Source organism: Cuculus canorus, chromosome 1 (genome assembly GCF_017976375.1).
Source record: "Cuculus canorus isolate bCucCan1 chromosome 1, bCucCan1.pri, whole genome shotgun sequence".
Classification (NCBI taxonomy): Eukaryota; Metazoa; Chordata; class Aves; order Cuculiformes; family Cuculidae; genus Cuculus; species Cuculus canorus.
The window spans coordinates 165,576,638-165,596,165 of NC_071401.1; the positions used below are offsets into that span (position 1 = coordinate 165,576,638).

At 37.4% G+C, this 19,528-nt stretch overlaps 1 protein-coding gene across 3 annotated transcripts in view; it reads right to left on the reverse strand.

The window, feature by feature from the left end:
• Positions 1-19,528, reverse strand: part of RASSF9 (Ras association domain family member 9) — a 29,715-nt gene that overhangs the window by 9,415 nt on the left and 772 nt on the right. Inside the window, exon 1 of one of the 3 annotated variants that reach the window (XM_054053631.1) lies at positions 19,296-19,441. The exons of 1 other annotated variant lie outside the window; for it this stretch is intronic. The gene's annotated coding sequence lies outside the window, so the exon portion shown is untranslated. Of the gene's footprint in view, positions 1-14,906; positions 15,400-19,295; positions 19,442-19,528 lie in introns of those variants that run through there. One more of the 3 variants, XM_054053630.1, reaches the window with a different exon arrangement.

Here is a 19,528-nt window from a genome sequence, read left to right on the forward strand (position 1 = left end):
AATGATATTCAGGAACAAGATCGGCTTTTATATTGTCATTTTAATGAAGAGGCGAGTTTCTTATATTTAATAATTCCTTGGCCTTGATGTCTTGTAGATTTGTAAAGAAAGCAAAAGAACTGTCACTTTTAATAACTTATCAATTAATGAATCTCGAACAGGTAGGGTGTTTGCCCAGTTTAAATGTTTTAATCTCAGTAGGAACTTGCTGCTCAGGAACAGATGAGAATTTAAATTAAGAATGTTCAAAAGAACATTTTCAATTTCTTTAGTTTGTTTGTTAGTTTTATGCCTTCTAACTTTTTTTTCTCCTCATGATGACCTAAAAAAACATTCTAATCATGTTACAGACCTCACACAAAGTCCTGATTTTGTCAGCACAAGCTGATTGTTGTGTGTCAGATACACACTTCATTAATTTATTATTCAGGCCTAGGGGAAGAAAGGAAATACATTCCAGCAACGTACAGACAAAACAAAAACATATACTTACCTTGCACAAAGTCAAAACAGAGATAGCTTAAATGCTGGAAGCAGAGCTTTTGATAGTCACTAACTTTAGGGGATGTCCAGCAGATACTCATACATATCGAATGCATAATTCTTTGCCTTTCTGAAAACTTTAACATTCTTCCTAAATATGCAACATATAGTTTTAAAAATAATCATGCCAATCAAATAAAGGGATCCCTCTATTTTTCAGAATTTCATCTATGTGTGCACAAGACACTCATTTTACCTTGCTAATTTCAGCAAACATTCTGTTGGGACTATGTCACTTACGTATCATATTTTTGGCAGATCAATACAGTGTTTCTGAAATGCCATTGCTATTACAAGGATATTTTGTCTCTGTTTAGAAAAAACACAGATAAAGCTCTTGCTCTTCTCTCCCTTCATCGTAATAAATTCTTTGTAGACTTTCACAGAAAAAGAAAATGGAAATTCATTCTCAATGTTCCCCTATTTCTTGATTATTAGTTCCCTGGGGACAACACAGAGTGACTCAAAAATACCTTTATAATGGCTACACATTTCACAGACAAGACATTTCTGTGAACCCCTTGCTAGCACCACTGTTTTACTAATTTTAACTGAGCACAACAAAGTGGATCAATTTTAGGTCAACATAAACATAAAAGTTGTTGTGTTAGGAAAGGGATTAGAAATTTGAGATTATGTTCATGATCAAAAATGTTATTGTCTCTTCCCAGTCATAGAGATCACTTATACAGAACAAAAAATCTGTAAGCGAAAATAAATGGCACACAAAGCAGTCCATAAATCCTTTGCTTGAAAATGCAGACAACTTAATAATTTATATTTGACATCAAAGAGTTTATGCTGGAAAGTAATTTGTGTGAAATAGCTTACTGATTTTTTCATCAATTTATTGGGAAAATCATGTTTTACAATCTTAACTTTTAGATGTGGAAGAGAACTTACGTGTGTATGAAGTAAATTATTGTTAATCAGATGTCATGAAGTTGTATCGGTTAGAGAGTACAAATGTTCGTAGGTTGGAATATTCTTGTACTTTTTAGTCTAATAATGTCACCTTTTTTCTCTCATGATTACATCTGCAAGCGGCACATAATCTGTAATTAATTATTCTTTACGTCAGAATGACTGCTTCTAGTATTATGTTGGCAGATGATAGAACTAATTTATCCAATTTTAATGTAGAAAATGAATCAAATTTTGTACTTTAGCGACCTTTTCTTCTCTTCATCTATTTTTTTATTTTTGATGTGTTGCTTGCATAAATACATTTCAGCATACATAAGATCCTCAAAACCATACGGTACAACTATCGCCTTCAACACAGAAAAAAGCAACAGAGAACTATTTTATAAACAGACTCCTACTGAGAGCGTAAACCCTCTCAATGGTGTATTGGAACATACAGTCTAATCTGCAGCAAAGCAGATGATAATTGTGGTTTGTGAGTGAGCGGCTGCTGTGATGAGGTCCTCAGCTGATCTGAACTCTCAGGTAGGTATGCTGTTGTCATGACATCCCCAGAGCAAGAACAAAGTGCTAAACTTCAAAGAAACAACTCCCTATGTTATGTCAAGATACCACCCAGAACAATTCAATTCTTCAACGGACAAACCAAAAGTGACTACATGACAGAACAGAACAGAACAGATTAGAACAAAAATAAGGCTTTAAGAAACAATCCTCCTGCTGCCTACTGTATCTTTGCAGTGAAATCCTCGACTAGAGCTTCAGTGTCTGCCATCTCAGTGCTTTCCTGGAGTCCACTAAGAAACATGAAACTTTCAGGCAGACCTAGCAGGGTCTCTGTGTTCCCCGCACCACTCAGCAGGCTATTCCAGTCTCAAGCTGCACACTCCCAGCTCCTCGCCAAGACCTTCTGTGCCTTATCCACAACCCACTCTGACAGAGGGAAACAACCGCCCAGTCAAGTATGCTCAGATGAGGAGTCACTTGCAGTCTTTTGAAAACAGTGTGACACAATGGCATAAAACATCCTGGGAAATCTCAAGGCATTTGCCACAAAAACATTTAATAATCTGTTTTTAAAGGAATTGTCTTTAAGCATGCTGCTGGGGCACATAAATCTGCTTACTTATGTTCTGACAAATATGCATTTGTGCTATGGTTTTCTTTTTGTTCTGCATCCATAAATATTTCCTTCATGTGCAAGGACGCAGAGAACATATGCCTTGTTTAAGCATGTGCTAACAACCTTGTTACCTCTGTGTCTCAGATTCAAGCCAAACTACGTAGAAAAGAAATCTGATGGCTTTTAATTATATTTGCTTGCTGGAAACGAGGAGAGGCCAATATCAGAGGGATACCTACTAGACACAAACAACCTGCATCTGTAGCATAGAAGATATACCCCACGTCACTTAACAACTTCTGATACCTGTGATATATACATGCCAGGATATATAAGGGCTAATTAGCTTATCAGTCACCACATTCCATTCAGAAATAATAATATATTATTTTGCTTTTATTATTTATTTTTCAAAATCTTATTATGTTACCATATATTCATGTAAACAAAAGCAAACATGAGACGGTGGAAGATCATTCTAAAAGAAAAGACCAAAACACAACATTTCAGCCTGGAGAAGAGAAGGCTCTGAGGAGATCTTATAGCGACCTTCCAGTACCTGAAGGGGGCCTACAGGAAAGCTGGAGAGGGGCTATTCATAAAGGCTTGTGGAGATAGGACCAGGGGGAATGGGTATAAACTGGAGAGGGGCAGATTTAGACTGGACATTAGGAAGGATTTCTTCACCATGACAGTGGTGAGACACTGGAACAAGTTGCCCAGGGAGACTGTGGATACTCCATCCCTGGAGGTGTTCAAGACCAGGTTGGACGGGGCCTTGGGCAGCCTGATCTAGTGGGATGACCCTGTCCATGGCAGGGGGGTTGGAACTAGATGATCTTTAAGGTCCCTTCCAACCCCAACTATACTATGATACTATGATATTTTGGCTCTGTGAGATTTTCATCTGTGAAATCTGCAAAAATGTGAAGCTATTGGTGCTGCGTGTTGCAACCTTTGTTTGAAAGAAACTCTAACTTAATTTGATCAAAATGGATTTTTGACAATAAGTTTAAACATTAAAGCTATAAAGAGTACACAGCTCATAAGAAAACTGAGGTCAGCAGTATTTCAACCTTTCAGGCACAAATGGATCGCATTAAAAGTTCACAGTAAATTTATTCAGACTATCCACATTTAATCCACCTTTTTCTCAACTTTCTGTCACCTTCTGTAAAGTTATTCAGAGAGCAATAAAGGCCAAATCGTACGCTCAGTATGCCTCCTGTCTAGGTAGATTACATGCTTCTGAGTTTCCTAAGGGCAGCAATAAGGAAGTATCGTCTTTCTCACCACCCAATGAAGCTGGAATTACTCCAAAGCCTTAGGGTTCAAGACAGCCTATTAACTAACTGCATTCACATTCCCCTTCACCTATGCCTAAACCCCAGTATTAATAGAGGCACAGTTTATATCACATAGGAGATAAAAAATCTATATATAAGGTGTCAGAAACTTGGTCCTTCCCTTCTGCATCATACAAAAGGCAGAGCAATGTCTAGCTAAGAAGTGTCATGGCAAGGCAGAACTGGTACTTTAAGTATAATAAGAATAAAACCCCTTGATATAGATAATCAGAGTAGTCCTAATAGTGCAAGATGACTTGGAAAGAACACCACAGAACTTGTGAAAACAAATAATTCTTTCAAAAAAACCCACTTCTCCCTACCATCTGTTTCTCTATCCATTTAATGCTCCTCTATGATAAAGCTTCCTCCTTTGCAGAAATGTACATAAGCACTTACTATAAAGAAAATAAAGCATCTATATATTTATGTGACATTTATCAAACATAGATATATACAGTAGTTTGAATGTTCTAATTGAAATATTTCAGATATTTTAAACAAGAAAACAACTTAAACAAAGGCTATTTTAACTAGCTATGTACAACACATTTATCCTAGTATATGTTTATGTTCATTTTGTAATTCCTTTTTAAATGCATAAATTTTTAACTGAGCAAGATTCCCATACTGTCAGGAAGCCTTTCTGAGACATTTTAATTAGCAACAGCTGTTGAAAATTATGTCCTATATCAATTATCATTTGTGCACTTAAAACTGTAACTAATTCCTTAATCCTTTCCGCAGAAGAATGCCATCACCTCAGTCAGCGACTGTACAAAATTGCATACATTATAATTCAGCAATGACCTATGATGATAATTTCTGTTCATACAACCATTTTACACTATCATAGTGTTCTATGACAAATTTCAGTTAAGCAATTTTTAATTGGAATCGGATAGTACTATGCTGTTATAGAACAAATAATGTGAAAGGTAGGATGGTTCTCAAAAATGAATTACCTAAGATAATTATTTTATTGAAAATCAGTCATTTACACCAGAGTACATCCTGACTTCACATGTCAGACTTCAGTAAAAAAAACATGGGAAACCGTGTGCTTCATTCTAACAATTATACTGCTTGGGACAACTGCCTGAACAGGGACCAATATTCTAGAAAAATAAAAAGGGACCACACGCACCCACCCTTGCCACTACTTGAAATAGACATAAAAGAAATAAAGGCAGCCAAAACCAAGAACCAACAAGGATTAACAGTAACAATTCTATCATCTGTTAAAGAGAGGGATTGCGAATTTATACTAGGTAGAAAATTAGCAAATAAAATGCACTAACTCATCATGTTGTATTAACAGAAAGAAATAAGACATTATAAGAGGAATTATGCACTTTGGTAGCTAGATAAGACTGCCAGATATGGTGCATTATCCAAAATGCCCTCCTGCCCCTTCCCCCCATCTAATAATGCCCTCTGTCTCTGCTCCAGTGGCAGATACCGTTTTGCAAAATCTTATTTGCAAAGTTCAAGTGCAGATATTCAGCAAGGATGACCAAAAGATTATTAAGTCCTCCTCTTCATTTATTAACTGCTCTACACCATGATTATGCTCCAAATCACTTAATCTACAGGCAAAGGCAAAAGCTGCAGTCTCCATTCAGATGAAGACTGCGTCTCCCCCTGCGCTTTTCTCCTGTCTTACCTCTGAAAGTATTCCTCTCTCTCTAAGGGTACACGTTCTCTATAAATTATACCTTCGCATTAAATTTGCCTTCCTTTCAGACAAATCGTCATTTCTTCACTGTATATTCAGAATTGTAAGGTTGGTAACTGGATATTAGTCAAAAAACTGTTTGGAACTGCAGTGAATAACATCAGTAAGTGTGCTGTGTATGCAAAATGTCATGATAACGACATGATAACGACATCAGCTCTCTATTTTTGGTGGCCTCACATAGTGGAGGTTTGAGAAGAGAGGAGAGTTAGCTGTGCAACAAAATATTTTCCAAGATAAGCAACAATAATATTAACAATTTGCTTTACTGGGAAAACAGGCTTTGATGTGTATAATGCAGCTGCTAATGAGGAAGCAGCTGTGATGCAGGAATGGAAGATCCAGGAAAAACTCCAGAGCCAAAACAAACACCGACTTACTCAGTGGTAATAAGTCTTGCACTATGATGGGAAGAATGAGAAGATGGGAATTTTCAAGTTCCTCAGTGTTAGTAAGCAACATGCAAAGTTTATGAATATCAATATAGCAAATGCTACATCTTGATTTCAGACCGTAGATAGTTCTCACAAGTTGACAAATGAAGATGCAACTGGTATTTTTTATCTACCACAAGTATTTTGCTACGTTGCAAAAATATAATTCTCTATAGTGTTCCAGTGTCAAAGTGCCTATGCATATTTAAGCACTGATTAAACTATATGAGCTTTATGGGGCTCCTATTCATAATGTAGAGAATGTGTCTAAAATTCCACCACTTCCAATAATGCACAGGAAGAATTATTATTTATAGCTTATTTAGAACATAGGCTTCTAAATGACTAAGACAGAACTACTATTACACTTAAAAGAACTTTGGTTTATCTAACTTCTCCTTCTAGAACTACTACTGCATTTTAGAAGCACCCTGTTTGTTTACGAGCTTCTAACCGCCAAGAAGCGAGGGGAATTCCAAGGGTTGGAAGCACAATTTTTGTCGTTGCTGTCATTCCATGAAATTCAGTTCAGCTTTTGTTGAAAGGCAAACAAATGCTGTTTCCCTGCCCAGGGTTTGTTGACATCTTGCTCAGTGAAAAAATAAACACAAAGTATTCTGGGATTTGGTCTGGACTGCCAAAACACGAACAAAGCACACTATATGGACACTAGTGATAATAAGGTAAATTGAATAAAGGAACAAGATAAAGACCTTTTCAACACTGCCTGGGCTCAAGGAGGTTAGGATGGTTACCTTCTTACACAAAGTGCATGGCTCAAACAGCTCAGTGTACTTCTCTGCTCCTGGTGGTGCTTTGTGAGGCAGATGCCAAAAACCTCAACCACAATGAAAGGAAAGAAAGTACAGATTCACTTGGGTTTCTTTTAACCAACCTTCAAGCTGAACTCAGGCCGAGCAAAGCATTTCTTCTTTTCCTCATAGTCTTTTCCTGATGGCTAGCTACTGTAACTTCTTCTGTGGCTGCTCTAGCAGCAGCCTGGGGTGAATTTCAGTTTGTACTCTGATTCTGAAAAGGAACGCTGAAGGAATCACTACTTTTATGTTCTGTTTTTTAAACACCTCGACTCTCCCCAGACCTGTCCCAAAAAGACACAAAATTATTTACAAGATAACTCTCTTAGGAAAGTGATTATCCTAAATATTACTTTTACGGCTAAACCTCACAGATTAACAACTATATGACTTAAAAATTCATGAAGTAGTTTAGGCAACCTGTCATCTACCTGAAATTCCGATCTCCTTGTTTGTGCCAGCTCTATTAGTTTAACAAAATGGTTTGGAGCTTAGTGGGCAGCAGCAGGATGGGCTTTAATTTTCTCCTATATTTATTGCAATAAATTTTTCAATAAGTGAACCACACCCCTTTGAAATTATACTGTATGATCTTCCCAATTAATTTCCTTTCATTAAATTATATTGAAGATGTCACCTCAAAAACAGTTCTGTCAAGATCTCATTTACAATCAATAGTATTTTTTTTAAAAAAATTCTCCCTCAAATTTTCTAAAAGATAATTCAGTGACAAATGTGTTCTATTACTTACAACATTTAAAGAGCTGAAAGGAAAAAAAAAGATGAGATGATGAAGTGGACTCACATGAATCTTCACCATAAAGAGCTAAATTGAGTGCTAGATATGTAATTATGTGAACAAGACAAGTGGACATAAATTTGCAAAAAAGAAAACTTAAGCATTTTAATGTCCATTGACAATCTGAGAGATTACCACTTTCAAGTAATTTTCTAAAATTGCTTATCAATGAATGTTTCAATACGTAGTCAGGCACAGGCTGACAGGGTCTCTGAAATATCACCACATCCTCTCTGAAGAAGCTACTGAACAAATGAAATAAATTGTTAACCTTACCAACTGCGCTCTGCCCTAGCAATGAAAATGCTAAAGAGGGCATAGGAGTTTGCAAAACTAGCTCCAGCCAGCTGAGCAATAGAGATAGGGAAGGCAAGAAGGGAAGAACTGCTGTCAGGAAGCACGGTTAATATTGGATCATAAAGATCAAGAATAATGAGAAATTCACAGGATTAATGTAAAGAGGAAAGTGCAAGCAAGAAAGAGATACAGAAAATGGTATGCAGGTAATGAGCTTCCAGCTGGTGTCACCTGAAGAGGCTCATAGCCATGTCAGTTGTCCATCACAGCCCTCCCACTGGAGCAAAGCTGCTTTTCCAACCTCCAAACCATAAGTCACAATGAATTAGACCATAAAGGGCTTGTTAAGCCATCTAAGATAACACACCTGAGTGTGACTGAACAGTTTAGGAAGAAATAATTCAGAACTTTGATGTAGCTGAAAAGATGGTAACCCCTGCAAAGGGGGTTAACTGTGATTAACAGTGAGAGTAGGGGGTGGGCCAAAGCCCAAAGTGAACCCAAACTAAGCCAGCTGTCTGTGGTCAAAGACCAAGGCAGGTCCAAGAAATAATGAGGCTAGGGCTAGTTTCACCCAATGCATCTATGGCAGGATAGTTATTATCCCAACAAGACTGTGTCACCAGAAAGACACTGCAAACTACTTGTAATCTTCTGTTCAAGGAAAGTCATACTGAGTCAACACTTAAATTAATCTGATGTTTCATTATTTCATATATCCAAATGTCATTTCAGGTAGGGATTCTTTCAACATATGATCAATTCAGATGACTTCATAGCTCAGAGAGGATAAAAAGGCAGTTTACTCATAAGGCAGCACTTCATAAACTGAGCGGATGCTGCAGTGACAACTAAATGAAACTATTCTTCCTTCTGCCTTGCAAACAACTCTGCAATGTTTGGAAAAATATGCATATTTAGCATTCTTCTGTGACATGTTCACTTTGTGTTTGTCACTTCTGACTTTTAAAGAACATTTGCATGTACCTAGTTTTGTAACATGTAGATGCATACGTATGCAAACTACAAAAATGCCTATTTCTGCACTTATTGTTTATATATATGATGATTTGGAGTTTATAATATATTTCATTGTACGTTAGATGTAGCTTATACAGGTTAGATCTATAATAAGATATCTGACAGCATATTTTATTGGCTATACATAAGCATTACATGATCACATACAATAAAAACTGTTATATATGCATTTATATATGGAATATATGCCTACCACTTTATGCACAAACTCTTTAGCAGAAATAAATATGCTTAAGTTGCAGTCAAGCACTCAAAAATGTTGAGCATTGGTGCTAAAATTTTCCCTTAGTTCAACCAAAATGAATCTGACGCAGTGTATCCATGGTGAGGTACATTCTTTCCATTACATTGGACCCCCGCCTCACTTGAATGAATACATGAGACAATACTCAGATTTGCTAGAGACACAGACAGCACTGAGGCATATTCATTGTCCTACCTTGGACACCTAAACTTCCACAAAAAGTGCCATGTAAGAGTTTCACTCCTAAAAACAGGATTTGCTGACACCAGCAAGTTCAGCAGGAACTGACCTGAAGCAGTCAGGAACACGAAAAAAAGGGCAGGACTTTGGTACTGTTAGACTACATCCAGGTGTTCACTGTGTAAAACATTACAGTATTAATTAGAGTAATCAAAAGCCTGATTCCTTTCTCCTAGTGAAGCCTTCAACAAGAATTCTTTTATCTGAATTCCTGTAAGTCAGTCATATAAACTTGCTCAAAATTGAACAGCTTCAACAGGAAATATTGAGAGAATTTAAGTTTAGAATAACTTCACAAGACTTTCTGGACAAATACATACTGTGAACTCTAGAGAGGGCACAGGGTTGTTCTGGCCACCAGGACACATGGCTGCACTTTGTCAGTGGCTGCGTATGCTCTGAACAGGGCTATTAGAGGAGTCCTTATGGCTGAAAAAGCAGAGAGACTGTCTTAAGACATTCTTAATTTTGGTAAGGTGTGAGGGGGGCACATAACTGCAGGGGTTTCAGGACTGCTGTAAGACATGATGGGAGTACAGGTGGCTGGGGAATGCTGCTGGCCTAAATGTTCCATATTTTGTGAACATAAGTTCTTAAAGCCTTAGGTGACTACAATGACATTTAAGTATCAAAGTCTCTTCATAAATCTAGCCCTTTTTGCTTATGTTTGTTCATGATGTATCCATTTCATATCTTCTCTCTATGTACAGTACTAGTTTTTACAGAAGATATTTTTTAATTAATGGATTCTTAAGCTGACACATTACTGAATTTATCTGTTGTAGGGAGAAAACTTCTTTTGACAAACCAAAGCTCAAAAAAGTTAGGCTAAAGTGATTAACTTGTCTAAGTTCCCACTCTGGCTAAATGAACTGGTAGCTGTAGAGATGTCCAAAGCAGAACATCCACAAACTTCCTTTGCTCATCTCTTGCGCAGAACAGGTTACAGGACAGTGTATTAGAAAATGAGAAGCATGCAGTGAGTAAATGCTTTTGTAAACTGTGGTTTATGTGACTTGCCCAACATCACGTAAGAATTTTGCGACGGGGGCACGGAAGACATCCACGTTATTAGGATGGTTCTCCTTTAATTATACATTATCCACCTGTAATTCACCTCTCCACTCACTATTCCCTTTTTAATTTCTAAAATGGATGGTACAGAAGATGGTTAATTAGATGCTCCACAACATCTGAGCATGCTCCATGAAGACCTTCCCTTTGAAATTGATTGGAGTGGAGCTCATGTCATCTACCTTAAGCTATTTAAAATGCAGATGTGTAGTCAAAGGTAATTTTCTGACCTTCCTCTGTAATCAGTAGCATAAGATAGGCACCTTGAAAACGGTGACTAATCCCATACTGAAAGCCTGTCTAAGGCTGAATGAATTGCCCTCTGGAAGTGTTTAGATGTATCCATTAACTACAAAGAGTATCTAGATGACTAGATACCTAAATTTTCAGTGGCTCAAGTTGACTAAGACAAAGCTTGACCTCTGTGCTTTACTGTGTACCTGAATCTTATGAACAGTGTGCGTCTGTAAAAGTAAGTACAATGACCATCCACAATTCCATATAATAACTCATATATATAAATAACTCAGATCTGTGTCTGACACCTGACATAGGGAAATATGTTTAGTTATCTACTAGACCTTAAAGCAATAGAAGTTAAAATCTGTGAAAGTGCAGCACAGTCAATACCAATCCTAAATTTTTGTTAGGAAACTGTATTTGTACAGAGCTCTCCAGTAAAACAGGATAGCAACAACAAAGCAGCCCTGAGAGACACAGACAATAATTGGTTTAAACAAGTACCCTTTAGTGCATTAGCAGTCAGTACAGAGGAAGTCTGTCAACAGGTAATGTCGAAGTGAAACAATAGTTGAGAACATCAATGTACCGATTATGAAGCCAAAAGAAACAAGAGCAGCTGAAAATTGGCCTATGATCCCTCATTTATAATTATCACTATTCTTTCATTCTTTCATTAGTAAGTAGAATCCTGTAACTTTGTATTTCAAATAAAGTATACTTTACATCATCAAAACAGTGTCCCAGCTGTTGGTCTGAAAAATTTAGTAGTTTAAAAGCGCTTTCACAGTGGAAACTACTCTCTGTAGAAATAATCCTTTTGAATTTGGAGGAGGTTTGGGAAAGCAAAGTAAGGTGTTCCACATGGATGAAGGAACCTAACGCAAAGCAAATTGCAGGTTCAAGACCCACGGGCAGACTCTCTTAAAAATTAGTAGTATTCACTCAACTACATTATTCCACTGAGGTCATACATCCTTACAAGCTGAAGTAAGGTAAACATATTTATACATGACCAAAACAAAACTTGGTGTAATAGATTATTACATTTTGTATAAACCTGATTTTGTTCCCATACAAGAGAATGCTATGCTTTTGAATATTTATGTAAAGCTTTGTTAGTTTTGTATTATTAAAAGGAAGACAAAACAAATATCTTGTGCTTTTTAAGACAGCGTATTATATTTTCCATTACAATAGCAAATCCATAACTCAAAATCCTTTACAGTAATGAATAAGAAGAGATAGGGGTGAAGAATAAAAAAAGCACATTAATCATGTTAACAGTCTTGACCCTCAAAATAGACCTACCCTCTGTATAAATATATTTTCCCCCTATCATTACTTTGCAGCTGATGAATGAACACAAAGAAAAAAAAACAAACCAAACCAAAACACAAACAACTCCAACCCAGGAAAACAGGTTTTAATCATTTCCAAGATTACAACATACGAAATAAGTTGGTAGCCTGGCTTCTTCTAATGCTAATGCTCAAAAAATGTATGTCTAACAACCATCTAAACTAGAAATGAAATGGTTCAAACTGCCAGAGGCAAACGTACTCAGGCAGACAGGTGTAAAAGTGAAATAGAAAAAGTCAGTGAAAGAGGAATACATTTTTAAATAAAGTGGATTTGAGGTATGTGTCAAACTTGCACTGGAAAATTTTCTTTCAAGTTCAGTATCTTTCTATCCACATGATATCAGACTTAAGTTTCATAGCATTAAAAATACAATTACATGTCAATTTCACAATATCTACCAGTGAAAACCTTCCCTTCTGATTTTTGGTTTCAAAAGTTAACTTTCTTTCCCTGTGTTCACAAAACAAAACCACCTCAAAATCTGTTAAGATACAGGTGGCATTTTTTAAATTATTTCCCTTTCTGTGGCGTTACAACCCTCCTCACAAGCAATTTTTTACACTATGAAAAATTTTACATAGTTGGAAATTCCTCAGTGAGTCATGTGAAATCAAACCTGAACAATCTGCAATGCATTCTCATTTCTCTGCATAGTAGCCAGCTCTAGTGGACTGTACAAGAATTAAAAAAAAAATTGGAACTCCCAGATTTTATTCATACTTCTCCTACTAACTGGCTTTCACACTCTGTACTTCTACAGATTTTACACTGTCTAATCATGCCCGACTTATTTTCCTGAGGCATGTAAATATTATCACCCATATTACAGCTAAGGAAAATTAGGTATGCTCACTTGTCTGAGGCCACAAACAAGTTGGTATTATTATCACTATTATAACACATGCAGCTTAAATGCATTTCTGGATAGGTTGAGACAGGATAAGGTGACTAGTGGGTGATTAAGGTGTGTATTTGAAACAAGTTCCAGAAAGGTTCTCAAAAGTTTTCTTCTGGACAAGGGTCCCCCAAAAATGCAACTTTCAAAATCACTAATTAGCTCTGGCTTTTATATTTATGTGCAACATATATACATGAGAAATCAGTTACGAAAAGTTCTCATTTTTTTGCAAGAATTTTGCATGTCTGTGGAAAATTCACAACCCTGGAAGGTAAAATGCTATCACCAGAATTTACACAAAAACTGTATCACACTCAGTTCTATGTAATTTTTTTTCTAATGGGAGACATATGCATGGAATACTTGATTAAACAAAAGAGCAGAAACAAACTGATCTGATATAAATTTTCAGAGAAATCCTCATGATATTCGTCTGTAACACAGTATTTTACCTCCTTGAAAATTACTGAACTGTACTTACTTAGTACCTACATTCTTTAGAAGATGGTTCTGGACTTTGTTACACAAATAAATTTAGTCAACTATTCTCCCCTCTAATTCTATTTGGCTGGTCCCTCTTTCTTTATGGTCATCCTGAAACCATTTGATTCTTATCTGTTGTCCTGTGTGATACTTGTGTAATTGCTAGCACGATAACACTGAAGAACAGAGAAAGTCACTATGTTGAGTGTATCCTAACACATAAGAGAAACAATAGAAGCGACAATAACTCAGTTACCTACGCATATGACTGGGTACCAACATGTTCAAATTCAGTTCTAGGCTTCACTTAGTGCGTGGTCTTAAGCAAAAAACTTTATCTCGCATTGTCCTTTCTGCCACTATTCATAAGGATTTATCTACATAACACATATACAAATTGGATGAACTAATTAAGGTTTGCATAGTGTGCGTGATGTTAATGCTTGTAAATAATGATGTTTAAGATCATAATTTTAAGTTGTAATTCACCATATAAACTAAACAAACAAAAAAAAAATAAGATTTTCTGAGTGTAAGTGTATACTTGTAGGTCAATCAAGAGGTACTGCTCTCTGATTATCACTGACCTTTATTAAAGTTATTAGAATAAAAAAAAAAATCTCTGAAAACTTGCATCTCTCTATTTAAGTCATTACACGTTTAGCAACACGTCTGACTCTTCTCTCTGCATTTAAAATGTTAGTTTTTCATTAAATAGGAAATCAACATTGACCAGCAGGATTTTTCTTCTCTCTTACTAAAAACATGTTTCTTTGTTTGAAGTGTATCTATTCAGCCTGACTCTACATTATACTAGTGTTTCAGATTAGCTTCAACTTAACCTAAGTAATGCTCTTTCCTTACATGGTGTAGCATTACACACATCTATTATTTGTTTTATTTACTCCTCTGGAATGAAATTGCTGCCTGACCTCCTGGAATAGTAGATAATTAACTCTTTAGAAATAAGGTTAGTGTTTTGCTAGACAAAAAACTCTTCCTGAAAGTGAAGTGAACAAATATGTACAAAGATTATTAGAAAATGTATGCAACCATTTTGATCTCTGAGACAAAGCTGAAAAACCAGACTAGAAAATAAATTATAATGTATGAACTCTGGCTTTAAAAGGAGCAACTTCTTTGATAGTTCACTAATACATCTCATGCTCAAGGAAAAGTAAAGATAAAGAATGCATTCCACCATTACCAAACTTGCATCATCTTTTCAATCTAAAATTTAACACAGATAGCATCATTGATTCTACATAAGCTTTTATCCACCCCCTCCAACATACATACCAAATGCCTGGTCGTCTTGAATCAAAAAGCACCTTTATAGCTTCATACAGACTTTTCCCCAGGTATGGTCATCCAAGAAAAGAAATATTAGATATCTCACATGATCCTATAAGACTTATAGTATGGGTCATGCACAGTTCTTTCAGATGAGCAGCTGATTTCCAGGACCTTTTCCAGTTCAAACCTAAATACTACAATATTTACAGGTTAAGCTTTGAAATGTACAGCAGTCTACTCAGCTGTAGAGCAGTAGAGATGTTCCGAGTAATACTCAAATCACTGCGCTAAGTAGGTACTACGAGAAACTACTGGAGGGAGGGAACATGGTAATGTTAGCTCAGTATCAGATAGATGAAGTCTCTAATCTAATTCATTAAGCTGCACTTGTAATACAAAACCTGAGAGAATAATTGAATGTTTCTCTCACTGGGGAGGAGCCTCTGACTGTCAGGACAGGAAGAACTCCCTCTATATCTGTATGAATGAATGGATATATATAATCTTTCTTTCTACATGTGAAGCAGAGAGATGAGCTGATTAAAGAGAGGCAGACATTAGAAGTAGGCAAAGCAGATCGTTACCTCTTATATAGAAACACTACACTAACGACTGTGGCACTGGGACATAGACAGTAAAACGTGGAAAAAAAACCCAAACAGGAACTAAAAGTAAAATAAATACATTTAAATAATAGCACATTTGCAACACAATTGTTTCATCATCAAACTGTACTGTGGGTTCAGATGTGTTGTATGTCAACAGAGCATACAATTGGTTGTGGTAAATTTAGGTTCAACATGAATTAGATTGGCAAAAAAGTACTTCTCAAGCTATTTGGGCCTAACAGGTCAGCCCTACAGCATCAAGGACAACTATATGAAGAACATGGATTCTCTGTGCCCTCTCACTTTCAGATTGCTGCATCCCTCGATATAACTTGCACGGAACAGTAGAGCTTCAACAGGTTTGGGTAGAGTTTATGTGAAATACCCAAGGAAGGGGCCCTAATGAAAGAGAAATAGCAATGGAGTCAATTTTCTTGGTGTGAGTTCACTGGCCAGATAAGACAATAATAGATGCAGATACCCTTGAGATGATGGGTAACGTTTGAAGTGTTTAAATGAATGCGAAGGCCTATTCTCAGAAGTGAACAAATCTAGCACCCAAGGGCAGAGAAGTCCTGATATAACAGAAAATCAATGGGGCACAGATTCTAGTTCCACTTAGCAACCAGGAAATCGCATACTACGTGAAACTCTCATACATTAACACTGCAAGTGTATATATATGCTTTGTATTTTTCCCTCATATTGGATAGGGAGCTAGTTTGCCCCTGTGCACTGCAATGTGTTAGATCAATACTAGACCTATCTGCAAAGAACTCCGTGTTCTTTCTCGTACTCCATCTTTGACTGAGCATTTCCTCACATCACCACACTTCCAAAATGCCATGTCAGCCGACCATTCTGGACACTCCCAGAGAACAGCATCTTTAAGAGACTTGCCTAAAAATAAATCCCCTTGAGGTAATTCATGCTACAGAGGTTTAGTCCTGCAGGAAACTGTTTCTTTTCCTTTATTTCTTTAAAGGGTACAGCCTGTCCCTGCAAAACATACTTGGATTTGTAGGTGGGTGGGGCATAGCCGTGTTACCTTGTGGATGTATTGTTCTCCAGGGGACACACTGACAAGAACATACACGCTCTGAGGACTACAACTATTTCTGGATGACACAGGAGGTCAAAGAATAGTAGAAAAAAACTCACAGCTCTTGAAAAAGATACCAAGATATCACTCATTCTCTTTCTGGCCAAGAAAAATATGTTGAGATCACTTTCCTAATGGCTGCTCCTCTGAAATCAAATCAGTGCTTACAATGAACCAATGGTTACTCAGGTCTTGGGCTGTCCTTCTCCATAAGCAAGATTTCAGCAGCCCAAAAGAGTAATATTGACTGAAGATCTTTCAAATACTAGAAGAAGTTCAGCACAGGTTTTGTCCTCCTCGGGTTTAATCTCAGCTTCATTCTTCAAAGTCTTGAGGCATCACAGCCGACATCCTCCACCTCTTGCTCAAATTCCTCAAGTAGAGAGATACGTTCAGAGTAACTTCTTTGTTCAAACTCTGAGGTCTTAGGGGTAGAGACTGACATTTCATGATCTGGACGTGAAGAGTCTACTATGAAAGAGGGCTCTGATCTGGGACCTCTGAGCAGTGCTGGAAGACAAGCACTAATTACAGAGGTGTCATCTTGTTATCTGAGCAAATGACTGTAACACCTTCTTTTCCTTCTGGCTCTTCTTCCAACTTGTTGCCTTGACTTAGCTTTACTTTATATGTCTCAGAAGTTATATTTGCATGTACCTAATGGCCATTAAATATTTTCAGTGAAAAAGCAAAGTGGGAAGAGATGGAAAGCCAGTGCTTGTTCCTCGTATACCTCACCTTTACTCAATAATTTTTCTGTTACAAAAACTTTGTTTCTCAAAAACATGGACAATTAGACCTAATAAACAAAGCAGCAGACTAAATATATACATACAAATATGTCCCTTTTTGGTCCCTCTTTACAGGTAGGCAAACTAAGACAAGGTAATGAGCCACAAGTTCCAACTCCCCAACTAGCGCCCTAAACACAATCAAGGATTTCAAGTGAGTTCACAAAGACACAATTATAATGATAAAGGAGTTATTACACAGCTCTTCGGTCATAGTATAAGACCCTTTTACTAATTGCCTAAGCAACGTTTAAGTCTCAGAATATTTGAATAGATAATAACGCATTTTAAGAACGATATAGTTTTCTTTGTTCTTGCCCTCCCCCCCCATCTGTAGTCACAAGGCTTTCAATCCCTTCTTATTGCCACAACACCTCTCTGCCATCAAACACTAAAGGCATTCATTTCTTTCTTCGGGGAGGGGCCGCGAGGGGAGGGGTAGAAGGAAAGTGAAATGAGAAGAAAGTGCTAGATGTACACAGTAATGGTTCCTTTGGCATTTTAATTTTTATTGGCTATTTACAGCTTCAGATTGTGACTTTCTTTTCCTGAGGAATAAAATGTCACATCAGCAAACACAGTGAGATTGACGCAATTAGTATGAAGATATTTTAAATGTCCAAAAGAGAAACAGTTTAACCATTGAAGGGAGTGAGGGAGTGGAACTGTGCTTTGTGATTTAATGTAGCTCAATTAAGGTAACTGATGGCAAAACTTTTTTTAATAGCAAAAAACTTTTTTTAATAGTAAAATGTTACAGCTCTACAGAAAAGTTCATGAGAACTTTCATGGAAAGAAAGAAATTTCATCGGAAAGTTCATGTCTCTCTTTCCAGCTCTTCTGAACATAAAATGGCCACATGAGAAGTACATCAAAGTTTTTCTGCAAAGTTAGCAAAATACTCTGATTTATGAGCAGTCTACAGCATTGTAAAATACTATTCTATTTTTTAAACCTTGACTATTACTGTCTTTCTGATTTATATTCCATAAATAAGCTAAATTAATATTTTCATGCAAACCCAACAAATACAATCCCTCTGGAATAACTTTCAGTGTATCAAATGGGAAAACCAAAACCCAGACCAGGAAAAAAAAAATCAGTACATTTTACATGACTATTTAGGGTCCAATTATATTCTGTTTTCCCTAAATTTCAGTAGAGACCACCAGTCAAAGTGGGGAAGAGATTACAAGTGATTTTTGAGCTTCCCGCTGAGCCAGAAGTTCAGTGATCTTAGCTAGACACGTTCAGCCACTGTAAATTCCATAGGGTCCAAGCAAATTGACTCCAGCCGAAGCATATTTGCTCTTAAAAAAAAAAAAAAAAAATCGAATGCCATCCTAGAGTTTAAAATTATTACATAACTCTTTTCCTCCTTTTTTTTTTTTTTTACAGCCGGTGTGCACGGCATGTGGAAGCATGCACAGCGTGAGGGGCAAAGTCCCCATAAAGAAACTTCACAGCCCAAAGACTGCAGCTGTCACCCTGAGTATTTTTCTAGGCAAGAAAAAGGAAGGCAATCAAGTCCACCTCAGGCTTAAGGCTAAACAAACAAAAAGAACGATGCTCTCCTACTTCCAGACTTACAGCCAGGGGATGAGTTAAGGGAAGGGGTTGCAGGCTGTGGTTCTCCCTCGCGGCAAAATTGGGGGAACGCGGATGGTGGAGAGGGAGAACTCAGCCTGGAGAGGCTCGGATTGCCCCAGCCCTTCCAAAAAAACTCAGGCAAACGCTTTCCCGACTCGGGTGAGGGGCTCCGGGTCACCCCATCTGTCTGCATGGACCCACCAGCCTTTCCTCACAGGCTCACCTTGCTAACACGGGGCGAAGAGGGGGAGCTTCTAAGCCTTGGCTTAGACGAGAAAAGTTCAAAATCAGGATGACCTACCTTTCCCCTCACTGAAAAATACTGCCTAGGCGTCCAAAGAGCCGGAGGAAGAGGGGAGAGACAGGTCGAGAGGAGGAGGTGGGGATGGAGAAGCACCCCTTCCCCGCTCCCACTGGCAGGTGAGCCCCGAAGTTCCAGCTCCCGGGAGCGGCGTGGAACAACGCATCCTTCCCCCAGAACAACAAAAGTATAAAAGAAATCCATCCCATATCGCCACCCCCCCCCTTTTCCTC